Consider the following 13,430-nt stretch of genomic DNA (forward strand, 5'->3'; position numbering starts at 1 on the left):
GACACAATATATTTATTTTATTTATTTATTTTTTTACGTGGTGCTGAGAATCGAACCCAGTGCCTCACACATGCAAGGCAAGTGCTCAACCACTGAGCCACAACCATAGCCTTGTAATTTTGTCTTTATAAAACAATGTATACACATATTTATTTTGGTGTACTTGTATGAAGAACACAAGTACATGCACACTCATAAATATATTCATTACAACATTTATCATACTGGCCAAAAAATTGTAAGTTATCCCAATTAATAAAAAATTAACTAGATGAATTTTGGAAGATGAATATAATAGACTATTGAACAACTATTATAAAAAAAGGTTTTTATCCAGACGCAGATAAATCTTAAACACATTATGTGAAAAAAGCAAACTAAAAACAGGAAGCATAAGATTGTATAAAAATTAAGTAAGAAAAGTTTGTCTAGCTATATACATAGTTTAACAGAAACAGAAAACTTATAAGGGAAAAAAAGTGAAGAGGTATATACTTGATAATGTATATGTGATAATGTATATACCTGATAATGTATATGTAATTGTGAAATTTTAGATGACTCTAAATTTGCACATCATACATTTTATATCTGTTTATTTTTCATTGTATATGTGTATCTTTTAATCAGAAAAACACAAAGTAAATAAAGATAAAAAGAGCAGCAACTTGGGCTTGGAGAAGCTTTTTAAGCTAGTGGATGTGGTTGAATAACCTGATAATACTATTACTGTCTCAGGAGTATACTAAGGAAAATACCACAAAAAACCTCAACGGCACAGGTCGAAATTCGTAGGATTTAGAGTTCTTTGACATTTCCCAGTTCTTGCTAAATAATTTTCTGAGCATGTTCATATTTCTCTACCTTCTTTCTCTTTTTTTTTCTGACTTTTTTTTCCTTACATGGCTCTTGATGGATCAGAGGATAAGCAGAAAAAAATCCCTATAAGAACAAAGTAAAATTCAACAGTAGAAGAAAAGCCACTTAAAATTTTGAGATCTGTAGCCTAGAATTTGGGAGGTACTGGTTGGTGTAGATTCACATTTATAGGTATATTATAAAGAATGGTACACTGCAATGATTCTTATGAGATATAGGATGGCCAAAGTTGTTCCAAAAGTATTTTAAGAAGTAATTAGAAGAGGTATAGATTATTATTAAATTATTAGCATTCTCTTTAAGAGACTATAAAAAATTATCTGTTTGGAAACCTAAGTTTGCCTTGCATTGTTTTTATTTTTATGAAACATATTTGATTTCTTAAAAATGGAAACAATGTTACAACATTTGGGTAGGCCACTGGATATGTTATTTCTCCAGAGCATGGAACTTAATCAGAACCTGATTACAGTATATTTTAACTTCAGCAAATAAATATGGAAATATAATATTGATTCTAGATTCACATGGACACATTTACTGAGGTATTCTTTGTAATGTCTTCTTGCTTATTCCCTTCCTTACACAACTATTTATGTGTTCTGCTACTATAGATGAATTTGTATTTTTATAGTTTATCACATGGACTCATCAAATACTCTTTTCTAATTTTTTATATTTTGAGATCTATCCATATTTTTGTATGTATCAATAACTTATTCCTTTTTATTTCTACATAATAATATATGGGTGGGTTTATTATAATGTATTTATTTATTCATCTATTTATGGAAATATGGGTTGTTTTTAATTATAAGTTTTTCCAATATAGCTTCCATCAGCATTCATGTGCAAGACTTTATGTGTATCTGTGGTCTCCCTTCTTTTGGATAAAATGCCTAACTGTGGAGTTTAATTTTATATTTTCAATAGCTTTGCTCCACTTCCTGACTAATCAATAGGTATTTGGTGGTGTATTCATGGTTTTAATTTGTGTTTCTCCACTGCTTAGTGATATTGAACATTTTTTATGTGTTAATGGTCACATGCTTATCTACTTTTTAAATTTTTCTGTTCAACTCTTTGGTCTTTCAATGTTTTTCATCTTATCACTGAATTATATTAATTCTTTGTACATTCTATGTATGTAAGTCCTTTAACTGATATATGTGTTTCAAATATTTTCTCCTTGTCTGGCACTTGCAGAATTTTTCTCTTAATAGAATCTTTTGAAGAGTAAAAGTTTCAAATTTCTATGTAGTCAAATTTAGCAATTTTTTATATTGTTTCATATTTTTCATGCTCTTTTAACTATACCAACATTACAGTTTATCACCCACATTTTCATTTAAAAGTTTAATGATTTTATGGTTGTTTTAGTTTTGTGATTCATTTCCAGTTAAGTTTTGTATATGATGTAAAATAAGGGTGAGTTGCTTTTCAGTTGTTTCATTGTTCTTGTTGAAAAGATGATTTCTTTCTCTACTGAATTGCTTTGGCATCTTTTTTTTTCTTTATATGTATTTTTTCTTTTAAATTCTTTGTAGTTATGTACAACACTAGGATGCACTCCCACATAATCACAAAAGTATGGAACACAACCTGCTCCAATTAAGTCCCCAGCATTTTCCTCCCTCCCCCTCTCTATGCTCCACAGACCCATCTTCAATTCATTTACAGATTTTTTTTAATTAGTGTCTTTCTACACCTGATGACAAGACCCATCATGTCACTTCCATGCTTCTTTGTGAACAACAATTGAATCTAACTGTGGTGGTCCATGTCAATTCCACTAATACATGTATAATATATTTTTTTTGCAAATATCAAACTGTCTTGATTACTATCTACATTTTCCAGCCTTGTTGAGTTTTGCTTGACAAAAATTATATATATATTCAGGCTGTACAATCTGATATTTTGATTCATACTTGGAAAATGTTTACCATAGTCCTGTTAATTAACATGTCCATCACCTCATATAGCTATTTGTGTGTGTGTGTGTGTGTGTGTGTGTGTATGTTACGTTAGCTCTTCAGTACTTACAAATATTATACCTAAAGGTTTGTATCCTTTTCCCTACCTCACCACCAAACCCTTTCTATTCTGTTCCTGAAAGTTCTACTTGTTTTAAAATTCTACATAAATGAGTTCATACAATATTTATCTTTCTCTGTCTGACATATTTCACTTAGCATACATCCCCAAAGCTCATGCATGTTGAAAATGGCAGAATTTTCTTATTTTTTTTAAAGCTGAGTAAAGTTATATATGTATGTATTTGTGTGTGCATGTGTGTATCACATTTTTTTATCCATCCATCTGTCCACAGTTACTTATGTTGTTTCCATATGTTGCAATTATAAATAATGCTACAATAGATGTGGGAGTATAGCTTTCTCTTCCAGATAGTGACTTTTACTTGCTTTGCACATACACTCAGTACTGGATTTCCTTTTTAAAGGAAACTCCATCCTGTTTTCCATAATAACTATACCATTAGTGTGCAAGGGTTCAGTTCTCTCTAAATCCTCAACAAACTTCTTATCTTTTGAAGTAATTGGTAATATGATGTGATATCATATTATGATTTTGATCTTCATTTCATGGATTTTGACACCCTTTCTAAAACCTGTAGGCCAATTGTATGTTTTCTTTGGAAATACATCTATTCAAATCCTTTGCCCATTTTTAATAGGGCTATTTGTTTTGATACTGAGTTCCATGAATTTCTTATATATTTTGAAATATTAACCCATTTTTGGATTTCCAGTATGCAGTATGTTTTTCCATTCTACAGATTTTCTTTCCTTTCTGTATTCTTTGCCATGCAGAACTTTAGTTAGCTACAACTTGCCTTTTTTTTTTTTTTTTGCATTCTCTGTGATTTTGAATTGCTATTGATTTTATAATCAGAAAGTATTTGACATGGTTGTTCTTTTTAAAAACTGCTCTAACTCTTCTGGAATCATTGTTTTTCCAGATAAATTTTAGAATTGACTCATTAGTTATTACAAAAAAAAAAAAAAAAACTGCTGACATTTTGATTAGTATTTTGTTGACTCTAAGGTGAATATGGGGAAAATTAGCATCTTAAAAATATTGAGTTTTCCAGACAGTGAACACTGAACATGATATATATCTCCCTCATTTGCATCTTCTTTATTTTAGCCAAGCAACATTTTATTGTTTTTTATGTAGAGAAAGGTTGGACACCTTTTGGATATTTATTCCTAATTATGCATTTCTGAACTATTATAAATGAAATTTTTAAAGAAAATTATTTTCCAATTATCTGTTCCTACTATATAAGAATATGATTGATTTCTTACATTATTTCTGAACCCTGTAATACTGCTAAATTTATATATTTGTTCCAGCAACTGTTCTATTGATTTAGGAGTGGCGGGGGGATCGGGGGCGAGCTGTCTATGTAAACCTATCTTCTTCAGATAGTATCAGTGTTCATGTTTTTCAAAACAAAAATCAGTCTTTGAAATTCTCCTTGTTTAATGAGACTTTTACACAGATGGGAAATGAATTTTGCGAAATAATTTCTTTGCACTTAATTAAAATGATCACTTCTATCTTTTCTATTTTTAATATAACACATTACATTGATTGATCTTTCAAATCTTATCCCAACCTTGCCTTCCTGGGACAAATATCACTTGCTCATGTGTTGTCCTTTGTATATACAGTTGAATTCAGCTTGCCAATATTCTTTTGAGGATCTTCATAACTTTATTTATGAGTGTATTGACCTTCAAGTTTCAGTGTTGATTATGTCCTTGTCAGATTCTGGTATTAAGTTTATGCAGGCTTCATACAACTAGTTGATGGTGTGTATTCCATATGTTATCTGATAAAGTATATATAAGGCTGATATTTTTCCTTTCTGAGTGTTTGAAAGAATACACTTGTGAAATTACTTGAGTATTAAGTTTTCTTTTAGGAAAGAATTTTCTAACAAATTGAATTTCCTTTAAATGGATAGGGCTACTCAATTTTCCATTTCCCCTGTGTTAACTTTGGTAAATTGTATTCATCAGAACACTTGTCCATTCATTCAAGTTCATAACTACTATGCTATTACTATCCTTTTTATATTATAAGGTCTTTATTGATTTTTTGTTCTTGACATTAGTGATTTGTGTCTGTCTCTCTCTCTCTCTCTCTCTCTCTCTCTCTCTCTCTCTCTCTCTCTCTCCCAAGATATATGTCAAGTTTCATTATCTTTTCAAATAACTAATTTTAGGTTTAAAAAACTTTCTATGTGATCTGTCTTGCCCTCCTCCACTGATCTCTGTCCTTGTAGTTGTCCTCCTGTCCTGCCCCTTCTTCTCCTCCTCCTCTCTTCCTTAGAATTAATATCAATATTACTATTATTATTATTATTGTATGGCTGGGGATTGAACCCAGTGGTGCTCTACCACAACCCTACATTCACAAGCTTTTTTTTTTATTTTTATGTTGATACAGGGTCTTGCTAAGTTGCCTCAACCATTTAAATGTGAGACCTTCCTGCCTTAGACTTGGATAGCATGGGATTACAGGCAGGCATCACAAACCTGGCTTCTCTTATTTTTTAACATTTTTCACATTACTTTCTATTTCTACTTACCTTGCTATAATTTTTTTTTCTTTTTTTTTTTTTTTTTTGATTTTTTAACATCATTATATACATCATTTATTCCGTTGGGTTTTTTTCCTAAAATAGGTATAAAATTCAAATTTCCTTTTAATCACTGCATTGGCTGTCTTTTACAAATTGCTATCTGCTGTATTTTTTGTAAACATACATTTCAGTATATTTTCAATACATCTTGTGATTACTTCTTTGATCCACAGCATTATTAATTTTCAGATAATTGGGGATTCCTAGATATCATATTGATCTGTAATTTACTTCTAATATGCTCAAAGAATATTCTTCATATATTTTTGATCCTTTAAAATGTACTCAGACTTATTTATGTTCAAGGATCTTTTCTATCTTAGTGAAGAACAAAGTAAACTTGAAAATGTTTGGTGTTACATGGCTATTGTATTCACTGTTCTATGTGTCATTTAGATAAAAGTGGTTGTTATTGTTATTTGATCTCTTATGCATTTACTCATTTTATTTTGATGTTAATATCGCCCTATATAGCTTTTAGCCTTCTTTAATTTTCTATTGATATGGTAAGTATTTTTTAAACACTTCTTCATTTTTCCTTTCCTTTTTTGAAGCATGTCTCATGGAAAACTTCCAGTTGGTTCTTGTGTTTTTATTCCTTCTGTTAATATATGGCTTTTTATAGAAGTAATAAAGTCATTAACATTTAGTATAATTACTGTTATTATTGAATTTATTTCAACCATTTTATTAGTCTCTTCTCTGGACTCTCCCCTCAATTTTTTCTCCCCAAACTTTACTACCTTTTTGTCGGGTGATTTGAATACTTTTATCATTGGATTATAATTTAACTATTGGCTATTGACCATATTTCTGTATTATTGCTTTGGATATATAGATATTATTTCATTGCAATACTGATTGGGCATACATTTCCTTCTAAAATATGTACATCTGTATATATTCTTTTGTGTGTGTATAAAATCATATATGTGTATATATGCACATACGTTGTGTGTATAAAAACTGTACTTAGAATTAATATTGTCAGTTTGGATAAAATGTTGAAACTTTGCCACTATAAACGATAAATATACCATTGCTCTCCCCTACTGTCTTTCATGTCATTGTCATGTACAATATACAACTATATACATTGACAGCACAACCATACAATGTTACAATTTTTGCTTTAAGCAATCACATATATTTTAAAGGATTGAAAGGAAATTGCACTCTACATCCACTGCTTACTCACCTTTTCCATCTTCTTCATCTGTATCTGAAGTAGAAAATTACCCTCATACCATTTTCTTTCAGTTCTACAAACTTGCTTCAGTTTTTCTTAAATAGCAAGTCTACTTGTATTTAATTATCTTATTAATACTTTGCCTTAAGTATATTTATTTTGTCTTCATTCCTGGAAGATATTTTCATTGGAAGAAGTCTAGGTGGACAGTTGTTTTTTCTTTTAAATTTATTCAGTATTTAAAAGATGTTCCATTTTCTTCTGACATCTATTACTTTTCATATGAATTCTGTATTTTATTGGAAATATTGTTTTCCTATACAATATGTCAATTATTTCTAATTACTTTTAAAATATTATTCTTTAGTTTTGACTTTCATTGGTTTGTTTATAATATACCTAAACATATTTCTCTTTGATTTTGTATTTTGTGGAGTTAACTAAGCTTACTAAATCCATAAATTTAGAGGTTTTCAAAATTGAAAAGGCATGGACCATTATTAATTACAATGTATTATTTTTACCCAAACTCTTTATTCCCTCCAATTACATTTTTTGACCTTTTGAATCATATATCTCCTTTCTTATGTATGTATGTATGTATATATATATATATATATATATATATATGTGTGTGTATATATATATATATATATATATATATATATATATATATATATATATATATATATATATTATGCTTTTTCTCTGTCCTTTATAGCAGATAATTACTTTTGCCCTGTCTTCAAATCTACCTTAGTTGTGTTGTTTTGTGTTAGTGTACACATGCAGATGATGATACAGTCTGACTTGTGTGGCTTCCTGCACTGTCATTGTTTGTATGTGAGGCATCCCCTAGAAGCTCATGTGTAAGACAATGCAAGAAGGCTTAGAGGCAAAATGGTTGGGTTATGAGAGACTTAACACAATGAATTAATGTCCTGATGGGATTAACTGAGTGGTAACTAAAGGCAGGTAGGGTGTGGCTGGAGTGGGATGGGTCCTTGGAGGTGTGCCTTCAGAGTGTAGATAATGTGAGCTGATCTTAATCTCTCTCCGTTTTCTGATCATCATGTGAACTGCTTCCCTCCACCCACACTCTCCCACCATAATGTTCTGCTTCACCTTGAGCCCCAAGGAATGGACCTGGCTGTCTATAGACTGAGATGTCTGAAACCTTGAGCCCTTAAATAAACTTTTCCTCCTCTAATATTGTTCTTAGCAGGTCTTTGGTCACAGCAGTGAAAAGGCTGACTAAAACATGCACAAAACATGAAGCCCCTTTTACCTGCTCCAGTATGTTGAGGATTTCCTCCTTACTTTCCACTGCTCAGGATCTGTGGTTTCTCTGACAGAGAAGAGCAGATTCCCAAGTAGTAGGCAACATGCTCACTCCCTGAATGAGGGCTCTTATTAAAGCAGAGCATTGAGGGAAAAAAATTATATATATATATATATATAAACAGAGAACTCATGCCCCATGCAGGATGCCTATCTAGATTTTGTTTCTCCTTCACATTTTGTATATTTTTTGTCTAATTTTTGAGTCCTTAGAAGTTAGGTTTTGGGTCTTGTTGTGACAGAGGTTTTGGTTGCAACAAGTGGGAGGAATGGGCAGTAGGTTCATTACATTACACTAAGTAACCACAGGTGCCATTGTTCAAGCAGGTTTACGACCAACAAGCTTGTGATGTTATATAAATTACCTAATCTCTCTGAGCTGATTTTGTCACTTTTAAAATAGGGATAAAAAATTTAACTGCTGAGAATCAAATGAAGTATGACATGAAAGTACTCCATAGATATAGAATCAAAATTTTCCTGTTTCATTTAATTTTTAGATGTATGCAAGACTATTTCCTTGAGTTAAACTTAAAAAAAATATGATTGAGTCCTTCAGAGAACTGAACTGCTAATATTTGTTCCAAATCACCCTTCACTTTTCTGAGTCAGGTCTGGTCTAAACTTGAGAAACCTATCTGCTCTTTTCTACATGAGTATACTTACTCTTGATTTTTATACCTTTATATTGAAAATCAGCAAGACATAAAATATTAGCTTTAGAAGGGATCTTAGGAATCATTTACTCTAATTTTCATAGAGAGACTTTTTTAACTTAGCCAAATTTGTACTGATTACTCTGACTACTGTTTTAGAAACTAGTATTTATGTACTCACTTGGAACTCTTTAATGGAAGAATCCATTTTCCCTTTATGTCTACAAAAATGTTAAAAGAACTTTATTAAACTTCACCCATGGGGCTCCAGAAGTTAAATGAATGTGATAAATTAAGAGTACAGGTTTCCACCCAGTGTGCATATTCAATAATTGTTCAAAATAATCCGACAGTGTACCTACAACCTGACTCCATTGTGTATTTTGTAAAGTATCAGATTCAGAACATGTATTTAAGTTGCTGAAATGTAATAAATCCTATTTTTGTAGTCTTTTCCTATATACTCAGAATTACTCTAATGAAGTAGAGAGTTCCTTCTCATTAAAATGCTATGCTCAGGTTTTGCATTCTTGTGATAATCTGTCTTGGACCCTGGCTAATACTCTCTAAATAAAGACTGTAAGGTCATTTTGACTGAATGTGTAACAAATAGCTTTCCCTGATCTTTGTGCATCTAAGTGCCGTGTCAGAGACTTGTTACGGAGGATGATTTGTTGTGGGGCTGCAGGGCTTTTGGTTGTTTTGAATCCATTTTTTTTTTTTTTTTTTTTTGCAAAAAAGGTAGGGAAGAATTGTTGTATTTGTACCAGCCAGATAGATGTTGAAAGGGGGTTATCAATTACTGTTCTGACAGGACCATATCATTTTGAACGAAGTCACAACTAGCCTAGTTCAACTGCAGTTAAGGTAGTAAATATTTCTGCTTTTAAAATATTGTATCACCAAATATGAAGCTGACAGAAATAACACCTGATGCTACAGAAATAACAAAGTTGGTCACACAGCATTTTGCTTCACATTCTAGCTCTGATGCTCCTCTTGTCTTTGTCTCTTTGTTAATCCTCCAGCTATTTTGTAAGCTCCTTGAGGGTAGGAATTATGTACATAATTATATATAGTTATATACATATAACTATATATATACCCTGTGTAACTGATATAAAGCAGGCTCTTATTTTTTTTAACATACTCAAAAACAATTCCAAAAAGACTACAATTCAAGATATAACTAGCAGCACACTCCCAAGAGTGATTCTGAATCAACTGTGGATATCTGATTCATTCTTCATATTTAAAATTTTAATGCACTTTTAAATATCAGCTAAGTAGAATTGTTAAGGGGAAAATGAAATTAAAATGATTTTTGGAATTCTCCTTGGAAGATAATGGAGAGTTTATATATAACCTTTGTAGATTGTATTTATTGAATAATGTCACCTCCTCTGGACTCTGAGTTGACAAACTAGACTGTGGTCTCAGTAAATGTTGTTACCATGTGCATTTTGACATCTTATTTTCAGTGCTAACAATGGTGCCTGCCATATAAGTTTTTAATATATAATGGTTGAATTATTTACTGAGGTTTTTCATTAATTGTCACCTGGCCTCATTCTAACAATGATATGGAGAAACTTACATAATTGGACACAAGTAGTACATATACATCAAAACACTGGGGGTAACAGAATGATGGATACAAAGTTGGAACAATCATATATGGAATGTGCTCCTGTTTAGTTGTTTGATATGGGTCTATTTTCACTGTGTACTTTATAGATGCAAAACACATGGAAAAAAAAAAAAAAAAAAAAACAGTAAACAATGACACTGTAGCTGACACTATCAGTGCCCCTCCATATTGCCCAGGATTTTTTGTGTGCTCTAGCATTTAGCTGACTAAACCTTTATCCATGGCTAGGGTACTTTCCCTTAGAACTAAAGAAAGAAGACTGAAGTGTTACCCCTAAAATCAAATTCAATCAGATTTTTAATAGTTGGTGTAAAATTATCTTTACTTCCCCACTAATTAGGAGTGACTATTCTAAGCCATGTGTTTGTGTAATTTTCCAGAGTCTCTTCATGGAATTATGTTTCATTATTCAACCCAGGTAGCTTTCTCATCTCTCTTTTACCTTATTCTTTCTTTGCTAGTGTCCCCTGCCCTTCCTAGATAAGCTACCTTCACTGTAGTCCTTGTCTCAGAGTGAGTTTATGGGAGAAGAAAAAAAAAAATAGGATAGACATACAAATTAAAATGAGATTCCAAACCATATTGACAAGAATAAAATTATTCTGTGAAAGAGATTTTTACAGAATCCCTGGGCACTGGATAATAGATAAGACAATATTTTTGATGAAATTGATAAGGCAATGTTTTTGTCATACATGGTCATTGTGGCCACTCACTCTGAGAAGAATTTCAGGAAAGGGAAAGAACATTATTTCATCTAGCTGCATAAAGTCGAAAACAAAGCTTTCATCTCTTTATTCTGGATTCTTTATAAATTGGGAATAGGACTATTCTGTCATTGGTCACTTGACTACCATTCCATTTTCAGCCACAATCATGATCTGTTTTTGTCACTTTGGTTCTAGTCATTAGAAAGCTACTGTTCATTAGCTATGTTGTCACAGTTTTGGATGTCACGCTGCTCACTTTCCAAGTCTATCTACACATTTGGTGTCACACAGTTTCCTTGTAAATTTACCTTTTAGAATAAAATTTGTCATGCATGATCCCTGTAGAGATGAGCAGCTTTTCCTTTGTTTTCTCCTGGGGAAGGAAAAGAAATAATAAAGGAAAGGATGATGTGCTGACACACAGAATCCTTAAGCCAGACAGTTCATTAATGGAGCTGGAAGTTTTTGATCATGAGTCTGATGGACAGTGCTAGTCCATTTCCGTGTTTGCTGCCCTTGGACACAGCTAGTTGTCATGTCTCCTGAGCATCTTCCATATAATTCTGGCAAGTAACTGTGTTTAACTTTATATATATATATATTTTAAATATATATATATATATATATATATATATATATATATATATATATATATTCATTCCTGTTTCTTTTGCCATTCTCTAATTATTCAAGAAAAAATAGGAAAATGAAATTCCAGGAAAGTGAGAGTTAAAGAAAAATGGAATGAAGTGAGAGATTCAGGCCAGGCTTAGACAACTGAAAATAAGCAGATTGTGCCATGGTTGGTCTAGTTATTTTAGTTTCTTTGACAGCTTGTTCTGAGCTCTGTAGGCTAGCTGTGATTAATTGTTTGGCTATCACTTGCTAATATGGCAGGGTAAAAAAAAAAAAAAAACAAGAAATTATCAACTATGCTTCTATAGATTAGGTGGCTCATGTAGACAGAGCAAAAACTTGAGTTTATAGACTCAAAATGAAATATCTTCCTGAATAATTAAGTTGTGACTAATAAGGGCAAACCACTAGTGTGGAAAATTCAGCTTTTCTCAACACCTACACCCTTCTCAGCTTTTCCTTGCGGGCAATTTTGCATTTCACAGGTCTGAATCTGTGCTATCCTTGATAGATACCAAGGCTGTTAGTTTGTTTATATCTGGTAGACAATATAGCTATATTGGTGGAGAAATAACAATGACCTCTATGTAATTTAAGTAAGGTTATATCATGCTAGGTCCTGGAAAGGAGTAGATCAAAAGAATATAGTTGCCTTGAGATAGAGGTCAGTTCAGAGTTGGAAACACATGGACTGTGATAGAGGATTTACTAACAAGAAAAACTGAAAACTGCAAACCTCTCAGTGATAAATTTTCTGTCAAGCCCATTTTAAGCCATTCTAGTTTAATTCATATGATATTTCTAAGGTAATTTATTTTTGTAACAAATGTGGGAATCAAGGCCAAACAATTATCTCTTATCAGGCAGTAAATGGTATAACTGAGCTTTAAATTCAGAAAAATAGATTGATTCCAGAACTAACAGTCATCAAAAAGCCTCAAAACTCAAGCAGCCAGGTAACTTGAGCTAATGAATATCTCATTTCAAAATGAGGAAAGAGCAAGAAGCATCCAGAATTCTATGTAGCTGGGACCACACACACAGAAAGATATTAGTTTCCAACACTTCCAGACTTCCAACTATACCTAAGAGAGACTTTCTAGGAACCCAAGGATGATGAGTAGTGGATCAGGAATGGCTTAGTACTAGGCATTAAAATCAGGTATTTGAGAAAATCTTATATATAAATGAAGTCAACAAATAATACATATGAATACTAGTTTGGTGTGTTATGACTGGATTTCCTAGATGTTAACAACTTGAAAATATCTCCTTCATTGAGATAAGATCTGTGCTTTTTACATTGGTGGCTTACTACTATTTAGACCAACCTTAACAAATACGACATAGTGAGTCCATTGGTTTTCATGTGGGTTTTGCTTTATATTAGTTCAAAAAATTTTTAAACAAGAATGGAAATGAGGGAGAAAATGATTAGTATTTTTAAATGGAATGATATTGAACAATTGGAAGAAAAGAAACCATTATAATAAATCATTGGATGGTTAGTTTGTGTATTACTATTATAACTCTTAATAATTATGTATTAAGTTAGCTTATGTACTATTATTTTTAAAAACAGTTTATAGAAAAAAGTTTGCAAAATATGACCTGTGTTTCTCTGTCTTGGATATTTATAATACATATTCTATCTATAAGTCTTGCAGTAAAAAATTTTTACCAATCTGGT

Source organism: Marmota flaviventris, chromosome 8 (genome assembly GCF_047511675.1).
Source record: "Marmota flaviventris isolate mMarFla1 chromosome 8, mMarFla1.hap1, whole genome shotgun sequence".
In the NCBI taxonomy this organism is placed as follows: Eukaryota; Metazoa; Chordata; class Mammalia; order Rodentia; family Sciuridae; genus Marmota; species Marmota flaviventris.